General features: G+C 45.3%; 1 protein-coding gene across 1 annotated transcript in view; it reads right to left on the bottom strand.

Annotated features, from left to right (window-relative positions):
• DGKQ (diacylglycerol kinase theta) overlaps nt 1–15,913 on the bottom strand; it is a 104,249-nt gene that overhangs the window by 74,209 nt on the left and 14,127 nt on the right. The gene's annotated exons all lie outside the window — the stretch shown is intronic.

Below are 15,913 nucleotides of genomic sequence, written 5' to 3'. Positions count from 1 at the left end.
CAGCAACTGAAGAAAAACCCCATGCACTTCAAGCTTCCCATTTGCAGCCCACTGCTGTTACTGATTGTATGTGCCATCAAAAGCAGACAATTCTCCTCTCCCCTTCTCCAGTTCATCAACTTCTGATTTCACAACACCACTTCTCCCATGCCAACTCAAGCATTAAAATCCAGGTCCACTTCTCTATGCAGCTTACTGCCAATCCATGCAAAGTAACCTTTCCTTTTGGTGGCACAAAAAGAAGGATGATCCCTTTCACATTGGCACTCAATGTGAGCAGAAGGCAGTTTGTTTTTCATTAGTCTGCACGTCAGAAAAAGCAGCAGCACTGCAAGTCACTGCTGCGTACAAATATGTTATTCATCATCCATGGTTGAACACAGAGTGACTACTGCACTGATGAAAGAAACTGGGAACAGAGCAGATCTAAAGCTTCTGCTGGGTGCTGTGAAGTGTTATGTGCATCTTTAAGGTTGGTAGCATTCTTGACTAAATGGGGCAGATAAGGGGTGGAAGCGGTCAACGAAGGGATGATAAGGCAGATTCTCAGAGCTGAAAATGCAGATGCCCAACGCATTTGGAGGTGGTCACTATGGAGGAAGGAGCACGCAGCCCATCAGCACAGAGGAGACCAAAGAGAACAAAGTGATTGGGCAGAGGAAAGATGCATCTCCTGCTCCAAAACCCTGTACAACCCCACAGAGAACTGGTGAATTCTTAACCACACAACATGGAAGCAGATGGACATAACCTACTCCCTCCTCAGGTCTCCACAACATTTCTACTGACACTTTTAGGAGGGGCAGCTGGTTGCTGTGAGAGCAGGTCTGCAGGGGAAAAGCGACCTGACCATTACCAGCTAGCCTGAAATTTACCATATACCCCCTGCTAGAAGACACTTGCCCCAGTCACTTGTTTAGGCAGCCTCTTCACTGTCTCACACGTGGTGCCCAGAGCTCAGCTGAACCTGGTTGGGTGAAGAGGACTGACCTCCACAGGCAGAAGGTTCCCACAACTCCAACCCACAAAAGACAACCATGTGAAGCTTCAAATATAAACAGGCAGCTGTCAAGAACTTCATAAAGGGGTGAGAGCTAGTCAAGGAGAAAGCATCAGTGACTAATGAAATTCAGTGACACGGCACTGTTTTCCCTTGTTTTTCTGGTTCAGAAGCAGGTAGACTAGAAAGGAAAGAACAGAGTAAGATGCTGCAGATTGCTCCCAGAAATTTTATGATCTGCAAGAAGTGGCAGGCAACTGAAGTCTGCAAGACCAGTATCTCCAAGTGGCTACTCACCTTATTTTAAGTGCACACACAATAACTCAATACACAAGTTAACCAAGCCTTACACAAACACCTCAGGAAATTCAGAGAAGGAGGCTCCAAATCAGCTGATAGACGTGAGGCTCCTTCCATGGGCACAGACCTTGGAAGATGTTCTCCATTTATTCAGCCAACTCAAGTCACTAAGCAATACCACTCAACCTTCTCTTTACAGTGACAGAAGCAGCAAAACATGGTCCTCCATAAAGACAGCATCTCATGGTTCAGCTGAGGAAACATCTCATGGCACAGAAAAATATACCAAAGAAGAAATCAAACCTGCAACTTCAGACAAGCAGTAAGATCAAAAAGTGAATAAAGGTTTCAGACAAGGAGTAAAATAGGAAGGTACATAAAGGTTTTAATTCTTTGACTGAGTGCATACAGAAAAAGACAACACACAAAATAATCAGTTTCCTAAAATTTCAAGGGAAAGACTGAAGCATTTGCAAAGAATGAAATTAAGGAATATCAGGACACAAACGGCAGGGGATCATCAGTGCCAAAACAGAGATTGTAACACACTCCATGAAAGATTTTCACTCATTTTTCAGGAGGTACTCACACACCTCTCCTCTGCTTGTCACATGCCTCCAATTCAGCAGGAGGATGTGCTCTGGCTATGTGTCTTTTTCCTGTCCCACAAAATTCCTCATGGGGCGAGCTAACTCTTACAAGTCACCATTTTGGGTTTTTTTCCACATTCCCCAAAGAAAGAAAGAAGAAAAAAAAAAAGGCAACAAGCCAAACTGAAGCCTGAACAATATTTGGGGGGAAGGAGAGGGGAATCCTAAATTTGTATCAGTAGTCCCAGAGAGGCAACACAATTAAGCCCGAAGTTCTGACAGCCTGGAGAAGTTCGGTGGTTTCTAAGGCATGATCTTTCACCAGGAAAAACAAGCCAGAAGATGCTGTGTGAAGTTGCAGGAGATGAAATGAAAAATTTTGGAGGAAAAAGCATTTAAAGGAAGAGAACAGGCTGTTCTATTTATAGGAAGAGGATTTCTTCATACATACAAACTCAGTGATGAGCTACAGGCAGACACATCTATGGATTGTCTAAGTCAAAACAAAGCAATTTCAATTGCAGCTTTCAGATACTGTATACAAAACTGGTGGTTTCAGTCACGCTTGAAAGGCTGAAGCGCTCAGTGCATCCTTTGGCTAAACATTTTAAGCACTGCCAAAAGTACCTAACAGCATGGATGAACAGCGAGACAAACACTGGAGGAATATCTGAAGAAAACAGTGTCTGCAACCTTCAAACTGGACTTTGAATACAAGGCACTTATACCCAGGTTTAAGCTGCATGAAGCTATACAACACTGAGGGAAGATGAATGGATGTAATTTCAAGAGACATTGACAGAATAGACAAAATCCTTTACTTGCAGGTTTGGGGGACTTCATGTGGTCTCTCTGAGCACCTGACTATATGGTCAGGTGTACAGCAGCAACCATATTTGACAACTTTCCCCTTCTCCCCTCCTCTACTCAATAATAAATGACTTCATATGAACAAATAGATATTCCCAATGCACAGCAAAAAGCCACGTGGTGATCAAGCACCGCAGGACTGCTCTCCACATCAAGCACCAGAAATGGCTTTACAGCAGCCTCTGCCCATAGGCCTTCACTTCCTAGGGCCACTTTCCCTATCACATTTTGTGTGACTTGGTGATTTAATGAAGAAAAAGGTAATGTGTACGTACGGCAACACCCAGTAAACATCCAGCCAGTAGCTCTCCGACATACGCTTCCAAGGAAACAGAAAACATCTCTCTCCAGCCCTCCCTAGGAAGGCAGGAGATAAAAGCTGGGTATCACTGTAACTCATGAGCCATGTAACACTCGCTAGCAAAGCAAGGGCTATTTACAGCCTCCAATGCCACACTCTTCCCATATAACCCTTTTTCTCTCTGTTCTCAAAACAGACTTCAAAGCAGATTCCAAAAGTGGGAAGAAAAAGAAGGTGGATTGTCCTGTACAGACTCAGGTAATGTATCAGTGTCCCACACAAACAATGGCTGCGTGACAATCGCTTACGAAATACCAAATTTAACACATAATCTTCTCCCACTTGTGAAAAGACCACCCAGTCCTGAGCAAAATCCTAGAAAGTGTTGAAAACTACTTTTGTCTCCTCTTTGAGGAGGTACTCATCATAATTCAGTTTTGCTGGTTTTCAAACATACACTTATTTGTAAATTTATATTTTAACAAGTTAACCTCTATTTAATTTTTTTAATTTTAACTTTAACAATTGTATTTATAAATCTAATTTTACATTTGCTAAACACTTTTAAAAGTAGAGCTACCAAATTGCTCTCCAAGGAGGATCAAGGAATGTCAACACAAAGACCAAAATAGATTTGATCCTCCCCTGGAAGTGTGATCAGTTTAACACAAGACTCGCTGTGGACCTATTCACATGTTCTTAACCCAAGAGCACTTCTCTCATTTCAGTGAGCACTTGTTTTGAGTGCACTTTGTTAACAAAAGCATCTGCAAAGTAAATTGCAATTCCTCCTCCAACCCTCTGTTGTCTGGATTTCTTGTCCTGCCAGTCGCCTCCTGCCCCTCTGCCCCTGGCTTTCACATCTCAATCAACTTGCACCAGTACCACAAGCAGCAGTAGCACCCCCTCCTTCTTCCAACAATTCCATCCTGTTGTCTTCACTGCAGGGTGCCACAACCCATGGGTTTTGCAGGATGTAGTCTGCTACTAACACAGGGGCCATCACCCTTCACGTGGCCACAGCTCACATCGAGGACTCTCAAAAAGAGAGTGCTCCTGCACCCAAAGACAGAGGCACGTTCCTACAGCTGAGTGCTCTCTCCATGCACACGTTGCATGCACTGGCACACGGCAGACCCACAGCAAAATTCAGTTAACTCCCTGTCTTGGGTTTGTGTGGCAAGGTTTCAGTAGCAGGAGGTGCTACAGGGGTGGCTTCTGTGAGAACCAGCTAGAAGCTTCCCCTGTGTCCGACAGAGCCAATGCCATCTGGCTACAAGACGGACCTGCTGCTGGCCAAGGCCAAGCCCATCAGCGACAGTGGTAGCACCTCTGGGATAACATATTTAAGAAGGTGAGTAAAAAAAATTTAAAAAAAAAAAAAAAAAAAAAAAAAGAGGCCCAGGATACAAACTGCAGCTGTGAGCTGTGAGTGAAAATATATGAGAGGAATGACTCTGCGGACACCAAGGTCAGTGAAGGAGGGGGAGGAGGTGCTGGAGGCACCAGAGCAGAGATTCCCCTGCAGCCCATGGTGAAGATCATGGTGAGGTGGGCTGTCCCCCTGCAGCCCATGGAGGTTAGCAGTGGAGCAGGGGTGGGGGGAAGAATCAGGGAAGAAAAAAGTAACACCCGTGGGGTGAGATAAAGGCAGTTGAACAGGACAGCAAAGGAAGAGAAAATAATAATGATAAAGGAATATACAAAATGAGGGATGCACTATGCAATTGCTCACCACCTGCTGGCCAATGCCCACCTTGTCCCTGAGCAGCGGTTGCTGCTCCCCGGCCAACTGCCCCCAGTTTATATACTGGGCATGACGCCATATGGTATGGAATAGCCCTTTGGGCAGTTTGGGTCAGCAGTCCTGGCTGTGCCCGCTCCCAGCTTCTTGTGCACCTGGCAGAGCATGGGAAGCTGAAAAGTCCTTAACTAGCATAAGCAGTACTTATCAACAACTAAAACATCAGTGTGTTATCAGCATTATTCTCATCCTAAATCCAAAACACAGCACTATACCAGCTACTAGGAAGAAAATTAACTCTATCCCAGCCAAAACCAGGACACTCCCAAGAAACAACACAGTGTTTTGGCCAACTGCCCATCACAGAGACAGCACTGGGAAAATTTCATACTCTGGCATAAAGTGTCAACACCACAACTCCTCCAGATTGTCTGGATGACTGGGCAAGTAATTTCATTTTGTTCGGTGTGATCTGTGAGTACCATTACTCACTCACTTGCATTTTGCTCACCTGCACAAATTGTGACTCCCAGCCAGTACCTGCAGAAGTTTCTTCTAATCTTCTAACAAAGGTTATAGATTACTGAATGACCTAGTTAACTAAAGGGCTTACTCTTGTTTTTACAACAAATGATCAGCTCAGCCAGGAATGGCCTAGTAGCTCAAAATTGTTTTCCCACCTATCAGTGCACAATAAATTTTTCATTTCTGGAAAAATGTAAGTGCAATGCATTAAAGAACATGCTCAGCTCATTAATGTGAATACAAATAAAACTAAATGAAAAGCAGTAATTCTCTGGGGCATCTTGTTAAATGTAAGACTTGGAAGAAGTCCCTGTCTTGGAGAACTTACTGGACTGGATGGCCTGATATATATAGGGGTATTGCATAAACGAAAACTCTCTACAGTCCTCTACTAAAAGCCCTATAAATTTATATAATTGCATGAAAGAATTACAAGGTGGATTAAAAAAAGATATGAAAATGCCTTCTTGAAGATCTAATGCTGCATGAAACTCCTACGGACTTGCCAGCAGCTCAGCCACTGCACAGGCAGTACATGCAGACTGTGAGTTTATATTATCATAGAATCAGAGAATGCTTTGGGTTGGAAGGGACCTTTAGAGATCACCTGACCCAAACCCCCTGCAGTGAGCAGGGACAGCTTTAACCAGATCAGGTTGCTCAGAGCCCCGTCCAACCTGACCTCGAATGTTCTAGGGATGGGGCCTCCACCACCTCTCTGGGCAACCTGTTCCAGTGCTTCACCACCCTCACTGTAAAAAATTTCTTCCTTATATCCAGTCTAAATCTATTCTTCTTTAGTTTAAAACCATTACTCGTTGTCCTGTCACAACAGGCCTTGCTAAAAAGATTGTCCCCATCCTTCCTATAGACCCCCTTTAAGTACTGACAGGCCGACAGGCCGCACTAAGATCTCCTCGCAGCCTTCTCTTCTCCAGGCTGAACAACCCCAACTCCCTCAGCCTGGCCTCGTAGGAGGGGTGCTCCAGCCCTCGGATCATTTTGGTGGCCCTCCTCTGGACCCGCTCCAACAGGTCCGTGTCCTTCCTGTGCTGAGGGCCCCAGAGCTGGATGCAGTGCTCCAGGTGAGGTCTCACCAGAGCAGAGCAGAGGGGCAGAATCACCTCCCTCAACCTGCTGGCCACCCTTCTTTGGATGCAGCCCAGGATATGGCTGGCTTTCTGGGCTGCAAGTGCACATTGCCGGCTCATGTCCAGCTTTTCATCCACCAGTCACCCAAGTCCTTCTCTGCAGGGCTGCTCTCAATCCCTTCACATCCCCCAGCCTGTACTGATATTGGGGGTTGTCCGACCCAGGTGCAGGACCTTGCACTTGGCCTTGTGGAACCTCATGAGGTTCACACAGGCCCACCTCTCCAGCTTGTCCAGGTCCCTTTGGATGGCATCTCATCCTTCTGGTGTGTCAACCGCACCACTCAGCTTGGTGTCATCTGCAAACTTGCTGAGGGTGCACTCGATCCCACTGTCTATATCATTGATGAAGATATTAAAGAGCACTGGTCCCAGTACGGACCCCTGAGGGACCCCACTTGTCACCGGTCTCCATGTGGACATCGAGCCATTGACCACAACCCTCTGGATGCGACCATCCAGCCAATTCCTTATCCATCGAACAGTCCACCCATCAAATCCGTATGTCTCCAATTTAGAGAGAAGGATGTTGTGGGGCACTGTGTCAAAGGCTTTACAGAAGTCCAAATAGATGACATCCATTGTTTTTCCCTTGTCCACTGATGCACTCACTCCTTCATAGAAAGCCACTAAGGTTGGTCAGGCAGGACTTGCCCTTGGTGAATCCGTGCTGGCTGTCTGGAATCACCTCCCTGTCCTCCATGCGCCTCAGCATAGCTTCTAGGAGGATCTGTTCCATGATCTTCCCAGGCACAGAGGTGAGGCTGACAGGTCGATAGTTCCCAGGGTCCTCCTTTCTTCCCTTCTTAAAAATGGGCACAATGTTTCCATTCTTCCAGTCCCCAGGGACTTCACCTGACTGTCATGACTTTTCAAATATTACGGAGATTGACTTGGCAACTACATCAGCCAATTCCCTCAGGACTCTGGGATGCATCTCATCAGGTCCCATAGACGTATGTACATTCAGGTTCCTCAGGTGGTCTCAAACCTGATCTTCCCTTACAGTGGGAGGGGCTTTACCCCCCTGGTCCCCATCTTTTGGTCCATCGATTTGGGAGGGGTGAGGAGAGAAGTTGCTGGTGAAGACTGAGGCAAAAAAGTTGTTGAGTACCTCAGCCTTCTCCTCATCTGTTGATACTAGGTCGCCATATTGCTGCACAGAGGCAGCTTTTGTGCCACTCCTCCCCTTCCTTTCCTAATAATGTCTAGCATGCATTTTGCCTTTTTTTGACAATTACACACTGGGCACATGTTTACCTAGATGCAACATTACAACTCTAACTTCATTTCTTTCCTGATCCTTAAAAGCTGACTCAAGGCTCAACACCTTGTAAGAGTATTTTTCCCCACTTCACACACATCACTTTACATTGATCAACCCAGGCAATAAAATGGTAGATAAAAATTAATTCACTTAAAATATTCTTCTGCAATCCTCAGCAGCTAATGTCCAATGTGAACTCTTCAGCTCACTACAGGCTTTTGTAGAGGGGCTGGTGGGCTGTTCACGAGACAGTTGAGTAGCATGCACCCTACTAAGACATCACTGCCACAAATCCACCTGCAATCTTGTTCAAGTTCATTACTTCCCTTTATCGCTTTTGTCTGCCACCCAAACCCAGGCCTGCAGTCAGTGTGTTTTTATTTTAGCATTCCATATGTGGTGAATGCCAATGTTCAGTTCCAGAGGGAACCTTCCATGGGTAGTACCCTTGGTTATCTCTGTCTTCTGCTAAGATGCTCAGAAAAACAAGACAAAGAAAAGGCTGTGGTTATGGCTAGCAACTGACTCTGGCACTGAACCACTCTTTGGGTGGCCAGGGGAATGTTGTCTACATTTTCTTGAGAGTGTGGAAACTGTAGACCAAACAAAAAAGCTTCTACCAGATTAAATATTGAGCAGCTTTTTTTCAACAACAGGTGCCTGCAAATGTTATAGATGATCTGTATCCAAACACATGTAATCTTTAAAGGTTATCTTTAAAAAAAAGATGAAACACAGTAGATGCAGAAACACGGACAAAGTCCTCAGCAGGTATCTAAAGTGCAACTTTACTCCTCCTACCCTGAACTGGAATGCGTCTCTGTACTCACATGTATTTTAGGCTTAAAAATTTGAAGGATTTATTTAAAAATCAAACACATTTATAAATAGCTTCCTTGTCCAGAGAAGGTGGTACAGTTATGTTCTCCCCATCTCCAGCTTTATGGCAACTTCTACTCTTTATCATACCCCGCCCCCCAAGATTCTCTTTCCTCCTTTTTCACACAACAACCCTCAACTCGTTATTGCATTTTATACATCAAATAAAACCCATCTGTAATCAAGTTTTTCTTTTTCCATCTGAACAAATCCCAGCAGCTGCAAGGAGCAACACTTTCTGCCAATCGAAGGTAGGCAGGTCTCTGAAAAAACAGGAGCATGCTGCTCAATGCTTCCCACCACAGGTTTCCAGACTTAGCCATGGAAGACTGCAACAGACCACAACGGCCCCAAAGTTTGATTGCCCCAAGAGAGGGGCAATTGGTTGAAGAGAAGGGGTACACAAAAAGTCAAGCTCCTTACAGGTGACAAAAGTTTAAGATCACAGACACGTACTTTGTGGTAACTTTTGTCAGAGCCAAAGTTATTTGCATTGCTAGCAAATGGGTCCAAGAACCACCTGTCTCCTGGCTGCAAACTCCAGGGTGATGTGCAGCAGGAGTACAACTCTGTTGCTGTTTCCCCAACAAACTGTTGGGGTTAGGTGGACTCCTTGGGAAGGTGACAGCACAGGCACTTTTTACACTACCATGTGCCTGGTGCAACAGACCACCAACCTCAGCAAGAAATCAGAGCCATCAAGTTTAGCAGCAGTCTCAGGGCAGCACAAAGGATATGCAGTGCAGTTTCAAGCCTTGTTCTTCATAGCAAACTTGACTATGTTTTAAAAGCAACAGGTACTACAGAAGAATAATGGCTCATGCCATTTACTTCAGAGGGGTAATACACTCCAGCAGGGTGAATTTTTCAATTCCTTTTCAATACTTTCAGTAATTTTCATTTTCATTAACTCCAATAGAGAACATTACAGTTAAGAGTGCAGCACAGTACATCTAACTATGCAGTCTGAAGAGTTAAGGTCAGACTCTCACATGTTGTAAATCAGCACGACTCCTTTCAGCTTGCTAAAGCACAACAATTTACAGAAGCCAAGATTCTTTTACTTGAAGTCTACACACCAGATTATAAATTAAGACCATGTAACATACATCTTGTTTTTATCAAGATGAAAGAATGAATTAGGGGTAAATTACACCCTCAAAAACATTCCCAGGCTTCCTGTAAAGTTTAGTGATGAGAAAAGGTATCCATCAGTACTTCTAGCAACATAAATATTTCTGTTAAACAGACACAATTTTTACAAGTCTTTGTTCCATATGTCACCAACATAAGGCATCAACAATTCAGAACAAGAGGAAGTATTTGAATTTGCCTCTGCTACATCAAGCCATTATTGCAACCTATTCTGCAATTCAAGGCATTTCCTCTCCCCTAAGTCAGAGCTATTCTGCAGAATACAAATGTTCCTCAGAATTACGAAATGTTCTCCTACTCCGGACGCCAAGCCTGAGAATGCTACAAATTCAGCAATTACCAGAAAAGTCTCAGCATTTATCAAAACAAATGACTGTGGGAATTTAGACATCTCGCATGATTTGCTCCTGAGAAGACACCTGCCAGGAAGGAAGAGATGAGGACATTCCTGAGCCCAAACAGGGATTTCCATCCTTTTCTTCTCAGATCTGCAAACCGAAACACATTCCAAGCAAGATAGAAGAGTTGTAACAACTCTGCTCAGCTGATGTCAAACATTCACACATTACAGTCTAGACAGTGTGTTATTTCTGTGCCACATACCTACACTGTCAAAATAATTTCTACAAAAGTATTTAGTACTTTGGGCACGAATCTCAGTATGTCCCAGAGGCAACTGTAATGAAAGCACATAGGTAACACTAATTTTTACAGAAAAATGGGCAGCAAGAGACCTCAAGAGCTCAGCTACAATGTCCTTCTGTCTTCCTGACAAGAGTCAGCCAAACCCACTCCAAAAACCCACCCAGGAGAGACAACCCCCAGCCGCTCCATGGAGCGAACTCTACACCCTCCAAAGTCCTTACAGCTAGAAGTCTGGTGCTTGATGTCCAAACCAAACTTCCCTTATTACAAACTTAAATCCAGCATTTCTGTCCTGTGTACTACAGTCATGAAGAACTGTTTTTTTTCCTTTCTCTTTGCAACTATTTCTGTAGCTAGGTACCTTAGCAAGGCAAGGGGCTGGTTATTTTAACAAGTCAAAGAGGCTTATTTTGGACACTTACTGACAACAGAACAGAAGGGACAGCAAAAAACACATAAGGTGGCAAAACTTACCTTTTCTTACCTCTTACCAAATCTTACCTCTTTCAAGTGGTTATTCTCACCCCTTCCCTCACCAAAAAAAAAAGAAAAAAGAAAAAAACATTGTGCTCAGCAACTGAAAAAACAGCTTTTTTAAGAGCACTAGCAATCACTGCTAGAATAAGAGAAAACAAGGTGTTCTCATATTACCCCTCTTATTAAGGATGCAAACATTTGTTCAGTCCAGCCACTTTCCCCAGGGTTACAATGAAACACTGGGGCCCTCTGCCTTCTGGTGGATCACCAAACCAAACTGCTGTAGTCCAGGACCTCGAAAGGCTTCCAAAATTCCTATTTTGTTTGCCAGCATTCGCAGAGATGTCTTAGCTTTCACCTCAGTTCTGCCAGGGCTTGCAGTCATGAAACAGCAGTACTGGTTTATGAAGAGAGTGGTTACAAGCAGTTGGGGAAGGAAGATGGGTACAGAAGAGCTGAACATGGAAGAATCAGCTTGCTCAAATTAATTTAATAAAAGTACACCCATGCACACAATGGCAAGGATGTGCAGTGCAGGAGGCATAGCTACTGCAGCGTACTTAAAAAACAGAAGGAGGAAGGACAACTATCTATAGATGGACAGAGCAAAACAAACAAGAAATCTAGCAAAGCCAGGGAGTAAACCAAAGCTTCAAAGCTGTTACAGAAGACAACAATAACAGTCTCTACTTTCCAAACAATGAATCAGTGGGACTTAAAGGGCATATCAGCACCAAGACAATTTAGGCCCAGTCAGTCGAACTCTACCAAAACAAAACTTTGTTTTGGTCAAAACCAAGTAGGTTATTTCCTCCTCCTCTCTTCCTGCTCTTCCATAGCATGTGCCTAACATAACAGAAGCCAAAATACAGGCTTAATCTTACAGTGCCTCTGCCCTTTAGGGGCTTTTTCACTCGCTTCTGAAGTTGTCCTCAGTCCTGCAAGCAGGTTATTTTGTTCAGCGGGACCACCTTTTGCCATCACTGAAGAGATCCATTGATAATTAGTTGACAATAGCTTTCAGGAAATTCCCACAAGCAAAGTAGCCATAGATTGGAGAAAGAGACTTTCTTTTTTTTTTTTTTTAAATCTCAACGTTTTTAAATTATTACATAAACCACACTGTTATCAGACTGCTTGTGTAGACAGGACCATTCAAGCTGATGGAGGAGATGCTATTTTCATGAGTAACTTAAAAGCAATGCTCCCTTTTCACTGGAATTTTGTGGGACTTAACTTTTACAGTTGTTACACAGCTTTGAGCTCCTTTCCATTGTAGCAGCTTGCCAACACAGACACTTTTAGCTTTTTTGTTTAGGATCATGACCACAGGCCAGCTTGAATACTGTGACTATTCACTGAAAGGAATGCTGGATGCAGTACATGGACCTTGCCAGCTTATTTCCCAATTCAGCAGAAACATGCAAAGACCTGTACCCAACATTGGTGTGCTCTCTCAAACAAAAACACAACCTAGAGTTCAAATTTATAAGTCTGTTGTGCAATCCTTGCTAAATGTCACCAGGACAGCTGTCACTAGAAGCTTTGGGTCTTCCCAGAACATTTCAAACAATGGCAAGACAGGTACAGAAAAATCTCTGAAAGCTTTAAGAAGACAGGCTGTGAGAAACCTTGGGCTTTTACTTGTATTGGGTTTAGTGTGGCAAGGTTTTGGTAGCAGGTGGGCTACAGGGGTGGCTTCTGTGAGAACCAGCTAGAAGCTTCCCCTGTGTCCGACAGAGCCAGTGCCAGCTGGCTCCAAGAGGGACCCGCCGCTGGCCAAGGCTGAGCCCATCAGCAGCAGTGGTAGTGCCTCCAGGACAATGTATTTAAGCAGTGGGGTGGGGGGGGGGGGGAAACCACCAGGACAGAAACTGCAGCTGGAGTGAGAATATGTAAGCGGAACAACTCTGCAGACATCAGGGGCAGTGCAGAAGGAGGGGAGGAGGTGCTGCAGGCACCGGAGCAGAGATTCCCCTGCAGCCCGTGGTGAAGACCATGGTGAGGCAGCTGTGCCCCTGCAGCCCATGGAGGCCCACGGTGGAGCAGATATCCACCTGCAGCCCGGGAAGGACCCCATGCCAGAGCAGGGGGATGTGCCCCAAGGAGGTTGTGGCCCCGTGGGAAGCCTGCACTGGAGCAGGCTCCTGGCAGGACCTGTGGAGAGAGGAGCCCACGCTGGAGCAGGTTTGCTGGCAGGAGTTGTGACCCCATGGGGGACCCATGCTGGAGCAGTCTGCTCCTGAAGGACTGCACTCTGTGGAAAGGACCCATGCTGGAGCAGTTTGTGAAGAACTGTAGCCTGTGGGAAGGACCCACGTTGGAGAAGTTTGTGGAGGACTGTCTCCTGTGGGAAGGACCACACGCTGGAGCAGGGGAAGAGTGTGAGGAATCCTCCCCTGAGAAGAGGGAGTGGCAGAGACAATGTGTGATGAACTGACTGCAACCCCCATTCCCTGTCCCCCTGTGCTGCTCGAGGGAGAGGTAGAGCAAATCGGGAGTGAAGTTAAGCCCAGGAAGAAGGGAGGGGTGGGGGGAAGGTGTTTTTAAGATTTGACTTTATTTCTCATTAGCCTACTCAGTTTTGATTGGTAACAAGTTGAACTGATTTTCCCCGAGTCTGTTTTGCCCGTGATGGTAATTGCTGAGTGATCTCCCTGTCCTTACCTCGACCCACGAGCTTTTTCGTTATATTTTCTCCCCACTGTCCAGTTGAGAAGGGGAGTGATAGAGCGAGTGGCTTTGGTGGGCACTTGGCATTCAGCCAGGGTCAACCAACCACACTTGTCTTACAGTTCAATGAGAGCACATTGCAGATTCTCTTCCTCTGGAATTCCAGAAGAAACAAGAAACCTGTCAAGCTTTTCCAAATATTTACTGAGCAATCCTTATAGATCACTTGTACTTGCCAGGTCCTTTCTCTCTCCAGGACTCTCTGGTCTTACCAACTAACCAGCCATACCTGCCTCTGCTTTAAATGGAGATACCAGCATATACCCTTGTCGTGGTTTAACCCCAGCCAGCAACTAAGCACTACACAGCTGCTCACTCACTAACCCCCTCCCATGGGAAGGGGGAGAGAATCAGAAGAGTAAAAGTGAGAAAACGCCTAGGTTGAGATAAAGACAGTTTAATAGGGAAAGCAAAAGCTATGCACGCAAGCAAAGCAAAACAAGGAATTCATTCGCTACTTCCCATCAGCAGGCAGGTGTTCAGCCATCCCCAGGAAAGCAGGGCTCCACCGTGCGTAATGGTTACTTGGGAAGACAAACGCCATCACTCCAAACGTCCCCACCTTCCTTCTTCCCTCAGCTTTCTATGCTGAGCATGATGTCATATGGTGTGGAACATCCCTTTGGTCAGCTGGGGTCAGCTGTCCCAGCTGTGTCCCCTCCCAGCTTCTTGTGCACCCCCAGCCTGCTCACTGGTGGGGTGGGGTGAGGAGCAGAAAAGGCCTTGACTGTGTGTAAGCACTGCTCAGCAGGAACAAAACCGTCCCTGTACTATCAACACTGTTTCCAGCACAAATCCAAAACACAGCCCCATACTAGCTACTATGAAGAAAATTAACTCTATCCCAGCCAAAACCTGCACAACCCTGTCTGATAAAAAAGCAGTTTCCCCCTGCACAATGTGGATTGTGTTGTACTTTATATTTCCAGAATTATCTACATGAGAGCAACCTCTATTTATAGGTATAGATATCCAAAAAAAGGTTTCTGTAACATCTGAGCTCTGCAATTTCAATGCAGCACATCTGAATTCCTATTCATTTGTATTTCAGATATGTTGTTAGGAAGTAACATAGCAACAAGTCAAGTGAAAACAAGACAAGCTACTGAATAACAAAACAGTCAAATGAGTTCAATGACATACTTAAACCGTCAATCATAAAAGCACCAATTTGGTTACAGTAGGTTTGCTTGAATGGTTGGTAGCCTTACAAAGCCCCTGGGCTATGCTAAGGACCTCTCTCTCTCTCATCAGTAAAAGACTGTAAATATTCCGAAGTCTAACAACAAACTGTATCTTGCTTCTCTGTCTTCCTGGTACAGTAAGCCCAGTAATGACAATTGAACTAACAGAACTTCACCTGTCAGAAAAGCATCCTCCCCCTCCTCCCATCTCTTGACTTCACCCAGAGCAGGTTTCCTAAATGCTGCTAAGCAGGCGAAGCTAGAGCACCTACAGCTGGAGAGACAACAAAGGCACCTGTGCTTTGCACTCAGTTCTGCCAGGGCTTCCTCTCCAAGGAGCAAATACCAACTGCACAAGCAAGCTATATGACAGTAGCAAAAGCAGCCATCTTTGTTTGATCACGTGGTTTTCTAGGTCATAACCATAGCCAGTAGAAAACCTAGATACGCTACCAGCTGTGCCTATACAAAGAAGAGGGGCCAACCTCTCCACTTAACATGCTGCAGTCCACTCTTCTTCCATGCCGTACAGTATGGCCAATAACGACATGGCCTGGCTGAAAGCACACTTCAATGAAACAAATTGGCAGGACGGTCACATCCAGAAAGTGGTGGTCAACAGCACAATGTCCAGATGGAGATCAGTGATAAGTAGTGTCCCTCAGGGGTCTGCATTGTGACCAGCACTGTTTATCTTCATCAACGACATGGAGAGAGGGATCGAGTGCACCCTCAGCAAGTTTGCAGATGACACCAAGTTGAGTGGTGTGGTTGACATGCCTGAGAGACGGGATGACATCCAGAAGGACACAGACAAGCTCAAGAAGTGGGCCCATGTGAACCTCATGAGGTTCAACAAGGCCAAGTGCAAAGTCCTGCACCTGGGTCAGGGTAATTCCCAGTATCAATACAGACTGGGGGATGAAGGGATTGAGAGCAGCCTTGCAGAGAAGGATTCAGGGGACTGATGGATAAAAAGCTGGACATGAGCTGGCAATGTGCAGTTGCAGCCCAGAAAGCCAACCGTATCCTGGGCTGCATCAAAAGAAGGGTGGCCAACAGGTTGAGGGAGGTGGTTCTGCCCATCTGTTC

This window comes from Pelecanus crispus, chromosome Z (genome assembly GCF_030463565.1).
Source record: "Pelecanus crispus isolate bPelCri1 chromosome Z, bPelCri1.pri, whole genome shotgun sequence".
NCBI classification, from domain to species: Eukaryota; Metazoa; Chordata; class Aves; order Pelecaniformes; family Pelecanidae; genus Pelecanus; species Pelecanus crispus.
The sequence above is the reverse complement of the archived record's forward strand: the minus strand, read 5'-3'. Positions and strand labels throughout refer to the sequence as shown.